The sequence below is a fragment of the Thermobia domestica genome, chromosome 17 (genome assembly GCF_964235325.1).
Source record: "Thermobia domestica chromosome 17, izTheDome1.hap1.1, whole genome shotgun sequence".
In the NCBI taxonomy this organism is placed as follows: Eukaryota; Metazoa; Arthropoda; class Insecta; order Zygentoma; family Lepismatidae; genus Thermobia; species Thermobia domestica.
In genome coordinates this window covers 9,132,916-9,148,975 of record NC_137470.1, presented here as the reverse complement: position 1 = coordinate 9,148,975, position 16,060 = coordinate 9,132,916, and the positions used below count along the sequence as shown (strand labels likewise).

The following is a 16,060-nucleotide window of genomic DNA, read 5'->3' as shown; positions in this document are numbered from 1 at the left end:
TATATATATATATATATATATATATATATATATATATATATATATATATAGGTTCTACAGATTTTTTGCAAGCTAGTTGTAAACCTGAGGCCCCGCAAAATGTTCCCAATCGGGCCCCGCACCACCTAAGGTCGGGCCTGACTATTGTAATTATTCTTACATAATTATTTAGAAGTTATTGTATGCAGTAACTAATGAAACATGTGTATCCCTTTTCTTTCATTTCTTCTATTTTTAAAAGAAAAATGTTTACAACTGATGTTACACCAGGCTCGTAATCAGGGGGCCGGTCCCACTAAATTTTTGGTGCCCCCTAAAATTTTCACGGTAGGCTTGCAAATCGACTATAATATAGTGATAAAGTATAATATGGTTTGATCGGGCCCCTTCTAACTTCTACCGCCCCGCCCCCTACAGTTTTGGGCTAACTACAAGCCCGTGTTACACAATGTTAATATGTTAATAAAGAACATGATAATAAAAGAATGATAAGTATTCACTGTGAGAGATTTATTCAAATAAGACTGAAATTCTTTTTTTTTTTTTTTTAGTTCATAAAATTTAGTGAAGCACTAAATTAGAGCTTTCCATTTAGAATTTAGGCCTATTATTAATGTGTGAATTTTTGCAGTTTTGTTAACAGAGTTCTTTCTTTATCATTTAAGTTTAAGTTTATAATGTAGCGGAAAATAGCGGAATTTCAGTAAGGGTAGCGGAACGTGGCGGAATTTTGACGGTACAGTAGCGCCTTTTCGAGCTGGGGACCTGGCAACACTGCAGTGCACTTTGTTTAATTTCCATAGCAACCAAGAAAAGCGGTTCTGTGTGATTTGTTTCTATCAGGTAATACATTTTAAACTGAAATTCTTTGGTATAAACAAATATTTTATTTCTTTTTCAGATAGGAGTGATTTTTGAAAGGTATTCTGTACTATTAATTAGTGAAGTTATTATCTCTCATCAAAATCATCAAGGTCGATTACAGCTAATGGTAAAAATTTAAAACCCTTTCTTTGCTTATTTCTTAAATCCTTTTTAAAAAGACTGGCCTTTGTACCGCGGATTTTAGGCTGAAAAAGGTGAATTTTTGTCATTTATGAGGAAATTCATTGCTATTGTATTAGAAAGTGTTGTTTTAAGAATTCATCGGTGCACATTCACTTTAAGAGGACGTTACCGTTTTGTGTGTAAATACTGCGTCCGAAAATATGCCATAAAAACTACAATGTAAAAGAACACAAACCAACCTGTGCTAGATGCCACGGCCTATGTTTAGCAGAAGGGATCCAGCTCTTTTCTCTAAAAAATGTTACAATTTTGATAATTTCTGTTCACATTCGGTTAGTTTAGGGTAGGGTTGGTTAGTTTAAGTGACGTTAGGTTAGTTTAGTTTGTGTTATATTAGTGTAGGAGTCCCGCATAATTTTCCAAAAAAAGATAGAATTTCGCTTATTTCTATTAATATTACGTTAGTTTAAGTTAGTTCAGGTTAGCTTAATTAAGTTTATGGTAGATTAGGTTAGATTTGATAACGTTGTGTTACACCTAAGTACTTGCATCACTCATTTCTTCTGTAAATTTTGTGTTTTTTACGTGCTTCTGGACCCCTTGTACTAAACATATCCCGATGCCACTAAAAGCACGAATGCTATCTAACAGATTTAAGGCAGTAGCGCAGAAGAAACACCTGAGCGTAAGCGAGGAGTGCGTCAGGAATGATTGGTATGCGCGTAAACTAAGATGTCGCTAAAAACACTAGGTTAGATACCTTCTCTATCGACAACTTTGTCTCCTCAAAAAGTACCTTTCACCAACGACTTTTGCCAGTGACATTTCACACCATGAACGCGATTTTTACACCTAAAAATGTAACTGTTCTTCCATTTCTTTATTTTTAATGACTCCCTACATTTGTGACACTTTCTGGTCAATTTCAATAATCTGTGCCACTCCACATAACTTAACTAATTAACTTGTTTTCTTCACCAACATATAGGTTATAAAAGAATCGAAATATCATGTCCGTAAGATGCAACTACCAAAATAAAAAAAAAAAATTAAACTAATCATCTTAACTTGATCATATCTGAGGACGAAAATAGGAATTTGCTTGTTCAAGTCCAGATAACTGATATTTAAACAAATAAAATTAAACTAACGTTGCTGTTTCAGACAACGTAAAACTACGCTCAGGAATTCTATCATTCCGCTTACGATTTCTGTAATTCCTGAATATTCTTTAAACTTCTGAGTTTTCGAGTCTGTCCTGGAGTCTTGGTCACGGTGGATATTTAATCGGTATGCTTGAAAAAAGTGCTTCCCAGCACAACTCTTCCCTTGGTAAGCCCGTTCCCATTTACTTCTTGATGCTTTTATTTTTGGATCAAAAGATCCAATATATTTCAATCATAAACTGTCTTGTAGGCCTTATATTAGCCAAACCCAAACTATCTCTTAACTCAGTATGATGTCCTTATTCCGAAAGAAAAACTCGATTTAGGGGCTCTTAAAAAATTTTGTGGCTCCTGATCCAAAAACTAATTATTGGCCAAGGTCGCAGTCTTTTGCTCTATATTAGTTTTTTTCTCATTTTCTTGTTCATCCTGTTTCTATCCTCCGTTACCAAGACTCCAGGCGAGTATCGAAAATTTGGAAGTACAAATAATATTCAGGAATTACAGAAATTTGTAAGTAGAATAACTTTTCAGTGTTCTATGTTATTTTTATACCTCAGTAGAAAACAGAGTGTAGAAAGTTATTGAAATTATTAGTTGTAGCAATAACATCCAACAGTACTATGTAAATGTGTTTAAATTTTATTTTGAAGTAGCTGAAATGCCCGTTCTTTGTACGGGGAGATCAGATTCGTGGAAAATATTTGAATCATCTTTCCTCTTCAACTCCCCCCTCCCCCTAGGATACGCATTTCAATGAAAGTGTACTATGTTTCAAATGTAAAGCATCACGGGCAGTACCGATATTTCGCGCGGTGTTGCCGGATTGTGGACTTCCCTGTCCCTTCTCGTTCTTCCTCCAGCTGAGATTATGACACATAAATTTGCAACATTATTCACAATGTAACAATATTATTCCAGCAAAATGACTGTGCATCCTTAAAGTATATATAGCATCTAAATTAATTACCTGTTAACTACTCCAGTGGAGCTGCCAAAGGCTCGTCTTCCCCACTACTTTCACTATCGTCTATGTCAGTTAATATTTCGTCAGTTAATATTATGGGTTCCAAAACTTCGTCACGTTCTATTTCTTTCATGAAGTCATCTTCTTGTAATTTGTCCGTGTGTTGTACACAAGATTGCCAGCCGTTTTGCGTTATGCTATCAATTTCTTCGTTTATCTGTCTTTCAACGTCTGTCAACTTGAATGTCTTATTTCTTATTGCAACTCGTCTCTTTACTTGAGCCCATATAAGCTCGATTGGCTTGTATTGACAATGATAGGGTGGTAACCTTACTATCTCCTGTCCATTTTCGTTTGCCAGTTGGTCTAGTTCGTACATTTTAGATTGGTTTTTGAACGGCATTACGCGCTGCAATAGCTCAACCTTAGTTTCTAAACTAACTAACTCTATGGCCTATGGAACCCGGAGGCTCAATGCCGCGTTCGCAAAAGCTCTCCACTGACTTCTATCCTTAGCTAACTGCATCCAGTTTCTACTTTGTATTCCAATCTCTGCGAGATCCATCTTAATATTGTCCTCCCATCTGCGCCTAGGTCTTCCTAATGGTCGTTTTCCGATTGGTCTTCCAGTCAAGACTTTGAAAGCGTTTCTACTTTCTTCCATTCTAGCTACATGACCCGCCCACCTAAGTCTCCTAGACTCGACGACCTTAACAATCAGGGTTGGCTGGTTTAAACCAAGGTGGTTTAAACCAGCTATTTTTTTTTCAAAAAAAAAGAAAAAAAAAAAACTGGTTTAAACCAAAAAACGAAAAATGTTTGTATAAGTGTAAGTGTTTGTAAAATCTTGATGAACACACATTTATGGGTTATCACGTTACACTCCCGTATATTATTCGTATTATATTCAGACCTAAATTCCCCATTCATTACTCAAAAAGATTATACTACAAAAGCAACTTTTTTAAATATAAGTTTATAAATGTTTGTTTTGTGATTTTTTTTTGTGTGTAGTTGTTATTATTATGTAATTGCAATCAAAGAAAAATTCTAAATATTGTTTCTTTTCAATACTATTGATAAAATCCATCAAAATGCAGTACTTTTGTGTGTGTGGGGGGGGGGTCATACAGACCCCACGAGGGGCATGTAGTGAAATGGGAAGTATCTTTGGTATCTATTTATGTATAAATGAGTCTAAGCCAAAGTGGACTCAAATAATTCGTATCTTTCTTCACTTTTCTTACTGATATGCAAATTAAGTCGTTGTATTTCTTTAATTTGCACCAATAAAAGTCGTTGTTAACTAACTTGAACTAAATTAATTCTTCTGTACTCCGTAGTACTTTGAAATTGTCCATATGTAATTCTGTATAATGGTTTCACTTGTGCAACTGTTTATCTTTTTGTCCTTCTGAAATGACTCTTGACAGTTATGTTAAGAAGCATGTAAAGATGAGTACAACTTTTTTTTTTTTTTTTTTTTTTTTTTTTAAATCAGGATTTCTTCGTGAGTGAGTCGGCAGACTTATCGCATTTGTGGCTAATTAGTCCTGGTTCCGAGTTGAAATGGAGGACAATTTCTCTCGGATGTAACTCGAGAAGCAGTTTTTATTCCGCTTTAAGCTTATGTGACCCCTTCCAGCATAACCCGGTTGTTGCATAATAACATCAAGGCGAAACAAACTTATTTCTGTCCATACATGATATGAATATATAGAGCAAATTATTTAAACCAAATAAACCAGGTAAAAAAAAAAATGGTTTAAACCAAAAAAAAAACGTTTTTTTTTTGTTTTTTGTTTTTTCAATAAAAACCATGGTTTTTGCCAACCCTGCTAACAATGTTGGGTAAACCGTATAAATTATGTAGTTCCTCGTTATGAAGTTTCCGCCATTCCCCATTCCCGTTCCTCTTGGGTCCGAATATTCGTCTCAGGATCTTGTTCTCAAATACTTTCAGTCTATGTTCTTCCCTCAGAGTAAGTGACCATGTTTCGCAGCCATTCAGAACAAAAGGCATGATTATCGTTTTGTATATTTTAAGCTTCAAATTCCTCGACAGAATTCGCGACGACAAGAGATTTTGAACCAAATAGTAACACGAATTCCCTGCTTTTAGTCGACATTTAATTTCTTCGTGAATATTATTTTCCTCTGTTAATATTGATCCTAGATATTTGAAACTATCTACTTTATCAAAAGTAATATTTAATATTTTAACGCATCTATAATTTGCTGTATTACGGTCCCGACGCACTTCCATGTATTTAGTTTTATCTGCATTTACTTCTAAACCCATGTCCCTGCAAGCGTTTAATAAGATCTCTGCATTTCTTTCTATTGTTCTCCTATCATCACCTATTAAATTTACATCATCAGTATATGCCATAACCTGGTGAATACTTTTCAACTCTAGGCCCTGGTTGCTATCTTTGATTTTCCTTATAGCGTATTCCAAAACAAAGTTAAATAATAATGGCGACAACGCATCTCCTTGTTTCAGACCATTTTCGACGTGGAAGCTCGTGGACAAAAATATTCCTACCCGGACTTTACTTTGGGATTCATTTAAACATATCTTAATTAATCTAATTAGCTGTCTCGGTATTCCAAGTTCTGTAAGAACGTTGTATAATGTTTCTCTCCTAACCGAGTAGTTGGCCTTTCTAAAATCAATAAAAAGTTGATGCACCGGGGTATTGTATTTCCACGTTTTTTCGAGTATTTGGCGAATGGTAAATATTTGGTCGATAGTTGATCGATTTCGTCTAAATCCGCACTGATAATCTCCAATAATTTCATCTGCGTATGGAGTCAGTCTTGCTAATAGAATATTTGAAATCATTTTATACGATGTTGACAGAAGAGAAATGCCTCGATAATTATTACAGTCAGTTTTGTCGCCTTTCTTGTGAATTGGAACAATGATTGATTCTTTCCACTCTTGTGGCAATTCTTCCTTGTTCCAGATAAGGAGAATGAGTTTGTGTATCTTGTTCCACAATTTTTCGCCTCCAGCTAAAATTAACTCAGCCGGAATTTCATCTACACCCGGAGATTTGTGTTTCTTTAATTTCTTTATAGCGGTTTCTACTTCTATTCGGTTGGGTTCTGGAATATACGGTTCTGCGGTGTGTATCTCCTTTTCTCCACGCATACTAGTTTTTGGTTGCGTGTTCAGCAAATCGTCAAAGAAATCTTTCCATCTATTTAAGATGCTATCCGTGTCAGTGAGAACTGTACCGTCAGATTTCTTTAATATATAAGCACGAGGTTGATAGCCTTTCTTAAATTCGTTGATTCCCTTATACATGTCCCGGACGTTTTTATTTTTACTATTATCTTCAAGTTCCTTAATTTTAGCTTTCAGAAAATCGCGTTTCTTTGTTCTAAAAGTTTTGGAAGTTTCCCGCCTGATATCTGCGAAATTTTGTGTAGTTACTTCATTCGGATTTTGTAGCCAGCGTAATTTTGCCTGTTTTCTCTTCCCTGCTATTTTTATGCATTCCTGGTCGAACCATGGTTTGTTCCTACGTATTTCCGCGTGTCCCAATTTTTCTTTTGCTGAAATTTTAATGCTATCTCTAATTTCAATCCAGGTATCTTCAACACTAGTGCACTCCGAATCTTCTAAAGCCGAGAATCTATTCGAAACTTCAATCTGGTATTTCTCTCTTACCTGGCTCTCTTCTAATTTCTTTAAATTGAATCTCTCCGTTTTCGGACAATGAATATTACCTTTATTCAACGATAACCTATCTCGTATTATCGCTGCTACCAGGTAGTGGTCGGTGTCGCAATCAGCCCCTCTAAACGACCGGACATCAATTATGCTAGATTGCCTTCTTCTATCTACTAAAACGTGATCAATTTGATTATGTGTTTTCCCGTCTGGTGATGTCCAAGTGTATTTATGAATGTCGCGATGTGGGAATTTTGTACTCTTCACGATTAGGTTTTTGGATGTTGCAAAGTTCACGAGTCTAACACCGTTGTCATTACTTTCCTTATGCAAACTTTCGTTCCCTATAATCGGTTTGAAAATATCCTCTCGTCCTACCTTCGCATTGAAATCCCCTAATAGAATCTTCATATGGTATCGCAGGAGTTGGTCAAATATCCGTTCCACTTCTTCGTAAAAACTATCTTTTATATCGTCACCCTTATCTTCAGTTGGAGCATGTACATTTAAAACAATAATATCACACCACCGTCCCTTAAGAGTAATAAAAGAAAGTCTGTCAGTAACAAATTCAACCCGTTTAATAGCTGGTAATATGCGTTTATGAACGAAAAACCTTGTTCCTAACTGGTGATTTTTATTTCCTTCCCCGTAAAAGAACGTAAAATTTCCGGAATTCACAGATCCATTTCCATCCCACCTAACTTCCTGAACTCCTACTACGTCCATCCTGTATTTCTCTAACTCACTCGTTACGGATTTTAACGCGCCTGCCCTATAAAGACTCCTAATATTCCATGTTCCAAATCTCATGTCCATTTTCTTTTGCTGAGGTCGTGCCAAGTTATCAGTCCTTGTCCGAGGCTTTTGTGAATATTTCTGAACAAGTGCTTTTTATTTAAATTTATTTATTTACAGGATGAGGTTGTTAGCCCTACCCAAGCTGGAGGACCACTCCTAGTCGGCTGTCCGCGACTGCTTATTCAGTATATTCGCAGCTAACCTCTATATCTAGAGGCCTTCTCCTCGATCCGCAACCTGAGGACGCGCCATGCCGTGGTGACAGGAACCCACGTTACACGGCAACCTTAGTTTCTGTTGCCGAAAATTGAACACCTTTTTGGTGTAATCATTCAACAATGGCATCTTTTCTAGTTGATGAATTTGGAATTTTATTTGTGACGACTGAATGATATGGAGCATTATCCATTATTATATTGCTACCCTCCTCTAAATAATTTAGAAATCTGTTCAAAAACCAATCCTTAAATGTAGCACTTTTCATTTCTTCGTGATAGTCGGAAGTTGATTTAGACCAAAATACTCACTTACTTTCAGGTATAAATCTAGTTTTTTCAGATCCCACATGACAAACAATAAGTCTGCTTCCTTTTCCCGGAGGCACCTTTAATCCACCGTTTTTTGTGGAATCTTGCCAAACTGACTTACGTGAATGATTTTGATTTACCCAAGTTTCGTCCAAGTAAAATATTGGTCTTGTGTCGCCAGAAGTCCGAATTTCATGCATTTTCCGAAGAAATTTTAGTCTTGTCGCCACAATATCACTCCTCTCCATTAAAAACTTACGTCCATCGGTTCTCTTCTTATACCTGAAACCTAAAGCCCGGAGTATTCTGTAAGTGGATGACTTGAAACCTGTGAAGGAAATTTTACTTTTCAAAGCATTTGAGATTTTTTGCAAAGTTGGAAATTCACCTTGGTCATAGAAGTCAAAAACAGTCCTGCGTACTACGTCCTTGTCAAAGTCATTAAGGTTTGTGAGCTTTTGGGAGGTCCTTTGTGTTTTCTAGAAGACAGAAAAACTGGAATATTACTGGGAGGCAGATTCGTGATACTGTGGCTCGATTTATCCCGCAAGCTTGTGCTGTTAGGCTTTGACACTTTTTGAAATAAGTTTTTCTCTTTCTTCTTGTGACGAGTATTTCTTAAAAAAAATGTAAACACAAAAAATAATTCTGCGAACTTGACTTCGAAGCACTTTAAAAAAAAAACGCACTTGTACTCGGTTTGCTTAAAGATATTGTCAATTCTAGTTTGCGGAGAACAAAGGAACTACCACGAAAGAAAGCAACCCAGATACTGATGAATTCTGTTTATGCTAGAAGAGAAGTTGCGTTCCTACACAACTAGCCCCTTTGTTCCTTATCAGTTTTCATAACAATTAACACTCTTGGGCTTGGTCTAGGTCTCACAAAAACAATCCGTCTGATCAGTGTTCGAAGTGGAAAAAAAAAAGCAGAAGGGGTATGTTTTATTACTATTTTGACTCGGCATACCGGCTATCTAAGTGTTGAAATCCAGTGAGGGTATGTTGCCTAAAAGATTGCATTTCTAGTTACATAATAATTGAAAACCACTGGAGAGATCGTCTTTAGTTATTGGGGAGAGGGGACATGGAGAGACTTTGATTCCTTGCCAACAACTTTCTGAAATTGTATATATATCCTTATGTTGTATTATAGAGAAATTAGAGAGTATTATAGAGAAATTCAAACCAATGCTACGAACTTCCCATACTTTGTTCTTACGATGCTAGGCATTATAATCAAAGTTTCTTGCTGCATATCAATAAACACAGATAACAGCCTGTAGTGGTGGCCGCAGCAAGTCAAAGTTGATAGTTCATTATCTGCTTTGTAGCGCGCTGAATTGGGGTGGTATGAACATAAAGTTTGTGGTTTAATTATACCTGTGAAAAGGCAAGGAACGTTCGCGAAGTAAGCTATGAGTAAAGGGATGCATTTCTACTTGCTGTTTGACTTAAGTTTTGTTTGATTGGTTTATGTTGCTTTCCTGTAGAAGAATTTCTAGAAAGTGGAAGTAATTACGTAGTAAAGAACTGCTATTGGAAATTCAAATTGACTTTTAGAAATGTACGTCCATGTCTGTTTCGAGATCTTTCGTCATGGTGTACTGTGATATATGTATTTCGAAATACAGTTGGGATCTACTGCCCATTCTCATATTGAATTACGAACAAAAGCAATAGATAGTAGCAGATATGAATTAGGAATCTCCCCCTTACATGCTTGGAACCAATTTTTTGAATGCCTAACTCACATAACTTATCGATTGGACATTCACAAATGACAGGTCAAATTCTCTACACGGAAGGAGCAAATTATTCAAGAGTTCTGAACGAAAATGGGATTAATTGTACATCAGCCTAAACCTGTAGGAGTAGAAAATTCTAATGATGGAGACAGCACGGCGTTTCTTCCAAGATCCATCGTACTCCAATGAGATTGCAAGATTTAATGAAGAACTGATTTGGCGATTTGGTATTATATTGCGAACTATATCATATGGTTTTCCAATTAATGTAGAAAGATTTGATGCATTCACATTAGAAACTACCAAACTTTATCTTAGTCTATATCTATCGTTCTTCGTACCGGTTTCTGTTCATAATATTCTAATTCATGGAGGAAGAATTATTGAGGCAGCCATCTTGCCTATCGGAATGGTCCCCGAGGAAGCTCAAGAAGAAACACATAAGCACATGAGAGCAGATAAGGCAGTGAGTACAAGGAAAACTTATCGCAAAGAGAACATTCGCGATGTATTGCACATGCTCCTCCTCAGGTCCGATCCTATCATTTCAAGTTAATCTCCTTTCCGAAACAAAAACAAAACTCATTCCCCCCTTATGTCAAGAAATTACTTACAGAACCTGCTATTAAGTGTGCAGCATCTCAGGAAGGTGAAGTAGTCCATGGCCAAGATCGCGATAGTGATAATTGTGATGATGATTATGATCATCATCATAATAACTATGCAGACGGCGACAACGAAGACTACAGTGATGAGTTCTAGGCCTCTGAAATATTAGATGCTTTCTCTCTTCAATCTTTGCAGGTGAAGCACATTATTGTTCTCTATTTGGCTAATTTATTTTTTCGTTTCTTTTATCTCATAGCTTTTAGCTTATTATTTTTCTCGTACACATCGTTTCTCTGTTGTTTTGAATATATTGTTGTCACTTATAGCACCGAGTAATAATTTTACTGGTATAGTGATCATGTATTGCATGTAAAGGCGGAGTACTAATTTTTCCCAGTCAGATTCTGCTTCTGGCCCACTGTGCACTGGTCGCCAAACACATCGGTACATTAATTTACTTCATATAGATAATGTGCTCTCCCTTAAAACGGTAATTTAAAAAAAAAAAAACACTGGGGTATGGGGACATTTATTCCCTCATTTCCAATAAGGCGTTTATAACCTGTGTTCCACCCTTCAAACTTGACGGGTTCGTAAAATAGTAGTAGTATTTTTAGCATACGTTTTTGAACCTTCTCTACCCCTTAGACTATGCTCTTCGCGAGAACTTATGTGATAAAATCCTCAGTTAGGTCATGTGTCAAAAGTAGTCAAAATCGGTATTGCGAGCTAGGAAGAGTTAGTCAAATATTTTTACATTTCATTTATGTAATGTAGCTGGAGACCTGGCTTCAAATTCTGGTCCAGTTGTGTATTATTCAAATTGTAGTTTCCTTATTTATACATTTTTTCCTTTCATGGCTTAAAAACGATTAGTGATTGTTTTAAGGGATAGAATCAGAATAAGACCACTAGGAAAACCTAAGTGCAGGTGGGAGAACAATACTAAGATGGGTATTACAGAAATATGAATGCAAACAAGAATTTTAGAAATGATCCAAAAATGATTGGGGGCGCGGTGGCTCATTGGTAGAGCGTTCACCTCCGGTGCTTGGGGTCCCTGGTTCGAACCCAGCTCACGCCGCGTGGAGTTTGTGGTGGACAAACACCGTGCTCGTGGGTTTTCTCGGGGTTCTCCCGTTTCCTCCCACTTTCTTCATTTCACTCATTTCTCATTATCACTGTCTCCTTTAGCCTAAGCGGCATAACCATGGGACGTTAAAATTAAAGATTTCATTTCATTTCTTTGATCCAAAAATGGATCAAAATATTGTTATCTTGGTCAATAATTAGTTTTTTGATCAGGGGCCACAACATTTTTGAATGATCCCTAAATCGAGTTTTCCCATTTTTTAGGGAATAATTCCATCATACTGAGTTAAGTGATAGTTTGGGTTTAGCTACGCTATATCTAGTTCTCCAGATATAAGGCCTACAAGAAAAAAATTGCCTGAAATATATTGCATCTTTTGATCCAACTAGAACCAATTGGCTAAGCACAGAAGTCAGTTGAGAGCTTTTATGAATGCAGCCTTGAACCTCTGGAGAGTAGTTAGTTAAAGAGATACACAGAGAACAGAATTGATTACGAATAATTAACTATTGACAATAATATATAATGTTAAATTTGTGTTGACCACACAACAAGCGCACTGCGTAAAGGAATGGTTGAACAGTGCGTCGATAAATTCCATTTCTTTTTTTATGTAATTGAATATGGAGTATTGGCGAATGGCTAGAAGATTAGACAAAGTCAGTTTTTGTTCCACTGCATAAGAAAGGGTCAACCAGAAACTGCTCCAACTATTGGACTATTCCACTTATTTCTCGTGCGAGCAAAACCTTCTTACACGTATTAAATCAACGTTTGAATCATTTCATGCAGCCAGTGGCGGCGTTTAGACTTTTAAAGTGGGGTGGCAAGACATGATCTGAATATTTGTCTATCAATGTTAGTTTTCCTGGTTAGTATATCAATGGTGTATCTAACACTTTGTTTGACGAAAGGTTGTATAACGTACAGGATACTATCTTTTTCAGTTAAATACCGTATATCATATTAAGTAAATTGACAAGAGCAACACAGGTAGGTACTAGCCCCTTGTACTCTTAAACAACAAAAGCATAAGAAGAGATTTGATTCCTTGCTCATGAACATCTTAAAATTCTGTCTGGAAAATTGTGTGATCAGATTATTTAATAACAAATTTGCGAAACAAATAAATAGAAAGGATAATATTAATCATAGTAATGAATAATGAGGCTTGTTTTGTATAAGTTATATTGAAACTGGGGATTAACGAACAACTTATATTTTTAATTCCGAACATGTCATTAAGTGTATGTTATTACTCTTAGAAAATGAAAGGCAGTAAAAACTACAAGCATATGCTACGACATTTAAGAAATACACAATTGCAATATTAATTGTTTTCAATCGCAATTAAAACGCAATTCCTATAGCTTTCTTAACTTCACGGGAAGACAGTTAACCAATATAGCCCAGTAAATAAAGGGCTGTGAGCTCAGATAATTTATAAAAAGCTGGAAATTTCAGGATTTTTTTTCAAGTTATATAAAATAACATACTAAAACTCGCGGAAAATCGCATGTGCGTCATCCTCAAAATGGCGGACAAAGATAGCGGCCAGGCGACATGATTTTAGTTCGAAATTTTGGGCGTAGTTCAGAAACAAAAAGTCGTAGATCATTTGTGTAAAATTATTTGAAATATAAAAAGATTTAAGTTCAATTCTAAGTGGAAAAGGTTTGAATCCAAGCACTTATAAGGAATTTGCATCGATTTATACTTCAAAAATGTAGGAATTTTAGCCCTTAATCTGGTAGTTTATGTAAAAATCTTATCGAAACAGAAATAGATTTTAATATTTTAATGAACTGATCATTATCTATAATTTAAAGAAAAGCTCATTCATATCGAACAAAAATGAACTGAGATTTTTAATTTTGAAACAGATTTGAAAAGATGAAATTATAACAGTTCATTAATTACCTTACGGATTTCATCAGCAAATAAGCCATTGTAACTGACATATTGGGTTTCTAGAGCTGTTGTTCGCCATTATCTAAATCAGATTCGTCTTTCTATTGGCCATTTATACAGGAACTTCCTTGGCAGTATGCACAAAACTTTGAACTCTTGAGATCAGCTTTCTCACACTCACATGTTGCTCGTTCACAATCCTTTCTTGCAGTCAGTTTGCACTTACAGGGAAGTAAGTTTACTATTTCGGCTGGAGCTGATGGCGTCTCTGTGGGAACTGGAATTAGCATACCCTCTTTGACACACCAACCCCATTCGGTCGGGTTCATGCTACGGCCAATCCACTCCTGGACTTGGAGGTACACTCGAAGTTAATGCTGCGTAGCTGCCGCGCTAGTAGGGGGCAAAGTGGCCAAGTTGAAATGTGAGGACAGCTTTTTAACGACTTTCTTGCTATACCTGATTTGTCTTAGACTGTCCAGGGAGAACACGTTTCCTCCATATAGGCGAATAAGAAATGCCTCTCCAATCTCGACCACTTTGTCACGATTGAGATTTGGTTCGTTGAAGGTGCTGACTAACATGCACAATTCTTTATCTTTTTTGAGCATCTTGAACGGTGCGAACTTTCCTCTTCTGAATATAGCCGAAGTCGTGTCACAACCTGTTGCAGCATGGAAAAAGAGGAAACAGTCTTTTGGTGGCCCGAGAGTTTCTTGAGTTTTAGCGATATCGTAGCATTGTCCCTCAGTTATTCTTGTCTGCGGCCTTAACAAAAACAGCGACTGCTCAGGAAGTCTTCTAGCAAAAGGTTAGAATCAGATCCAACAACAGCTACAGGTTTCCCATTTGTACCTTCTTCCATTGCTGTTGAACAGATTAATGTATCGGCATCTCCTTCTGCTTCATATACGGCTATCTTTGCTTCTTGGAAGACTGTTTTCATCGTTTGAACTAGTCTAGTTTTGTTCTCTGAGTTGCTCAAGAACTATGTTTGATCTGTCATAGTTTCCATGGTAGAATCAAATGCGATCGTCGTAGACATTTTCCCCAAAGTTCTGCGCTATCTTTTGGCATTTTTCGTGTCTAATTGTAATTTGTATCTGTTGGGCCATGGATTTAAGTGTGAAGGACATTTTTAAAAGTATTTAATAGTAACCAACAAGCTACAAAATATTTATATAGGATACAAAAAGAAACGTATAATATGCTTGCAGTCAATTTTGTCAAGGCGCTACTTCATTACAGAAAACAAGTGACAACCAAAACAGCGAATTCACAGTATATATATTTCAAGTCTGTAAACTTTCAAGATCGGTCACCACAAAGCCATCACAGAACAATATTTGCTTTCCATAACACTTCCTCTCAAATATTGTTTTTTTTTTTTCTTTCTTTCTTTTTTTTTCACTGCCTTTCGCACACGTTCATTGCATCTCGATGAGTTTCAAAACGCACACGCGCCAATGGTTTGGTCATAACGTCAGCTACTTGATGTTGACCATCTATGTGTTCCACGCTTAAAATACCAGCTAGATATTTTTCACGCACAAAGTAATATCTAACATCAATATGTTTGGATCGCTTGTGAAATTCTGGATTTTTTTTTTTTATTAATTTCACTGCACTCGCATTATCAATCAAGAGTGTTGGAATTTTGCTGATCACAGAAATCTCACTCAACATACGGATCAACCAAATCACTTCCTTTGCGCCTTCATTGGCAGCCACAAATTCTGCTTCTGTGGTTGAGAACACTAGACACTTTTGCTTTTGACTCAGCCACGTAATCGCTGCACCGCTGTACTTACACACCATCCCAGACGCCGAACGTTTTGTCCTGCTGTCCCCAGCAAAATAAGCATCGGTGTATGCTTCGAGAACTCCAGATTTATATTCGTACCGGTAAAACAGGCCATAGTCCGTTGTACCTCGTAAATATTTCATTATTCGTTTCACAGCTTCCCAATCACTTTTTGTAGGTTTTTCTAACTTCTGCGAAACTTTACCCACAGCATAAGCAATATCCGGTCTTGTAGCTATTGCTAAGTACATCAGGCTTCCTACGGTTTCCCGAAAGGGTACTATACCGGAGATGTCCTCCTCATCATCTACAGCTTCCTGTTTAACCATAACTTTATTGGCTTCATCCATCCGAAAACGCTCAAGAATCTTCTTGGTGCAGAAAGATTGACCCGTCATTTTCCCTTTTAATCTGCATTCCTAAGAAGTTATCCAAGGAACCAACTGTAATTTTGAATTCACGTTTAAGGTTCATTAGAAATTCCTCAATGTGTTCACCATCAGTCCCTGCAATCAATCAATCATCTACATATATGATTACCAACAACTTCTGTCCGTCTTTTTCACGTGTAAAGAGACACGGATCAGCATCCGATGCTTTTAAGCCACACTGTTTTAAGAACCGTACAAACCGTGCATTTCAGTCCATACAGGCTACACTTTAACTTACAAACCCTACCGGTATCGTCATCGTAACGATCTGTCTCATGTACACTTCATCTTCCAATCTGCCGTATAGAAAG

At 36.7% G+C, this 16,060-nt stretch overlaps 1 protein-coding gene across 5 annotated transcripts in view; it reads left to right on the top strand.

Annotated features, from left to right (window-relative positions):
• Positions 1 to 714: 714 nt before the first annotated feature.
• Positions 715 to 16,060, top strand: part of LOC145674562 (dynein axonemal intermediate chain 3-like) — a 141,175-nt gene continuing 125,829 nt past the window's right edge. For 3 of the 5 annotated variants that reach the window (XM_081744748.1, XM_081744743.1, XM_081744745.1), the window contains exon 1: positions 745 to 843. The gene's annotated coding sequence lies outside the window, so the exon portion shown is untranslated. Of the gene's footprint in view, positions 844 to 16,060 lie in introns of all 5 variants that reach the window. The other 2 variants (XM_081744746.1, XM_081744747.1) reach the window with 2 other exon arrangements.